Consider the following 226-nt stretch of genomic DNA (forward strand, 5'->3'; position numbering starts at 1 on the left):
CTGGGTTGTTCCGCTTTGGATGGCCTCCTTTTGGCACACATACATAATACAGACCCCATCCAGCAGTCACATTCCCACCTAACTACACATTACATCACCTCGTCTAACTATCACTCACGAAACAACTGCTTGTGCTCCTGTGCTGAGACTGCACCTGTGCTTTTATAAAGTCACGTGTTGCCCGCGTTACAGAAGTGACCAATGAGGTAAAAGGCGCAACGTGATG

Source organism: Dendrobates tinctorius, unplaced genomic scaffold (genome assembly GCF_039654945.1).
Source record: "Dendrobates tinctorius isolate UK_male_01 unplaced genomic scaffold, ASM3965494v1 ptg000070l, whole genome shotgun sequence".
Lineage (NCBI taxonomy): Eukaryota > Metazoa > Chordata > Amphibia > Anura > Dendrobatidae > Dendrobates > Dendrobates tinctorius.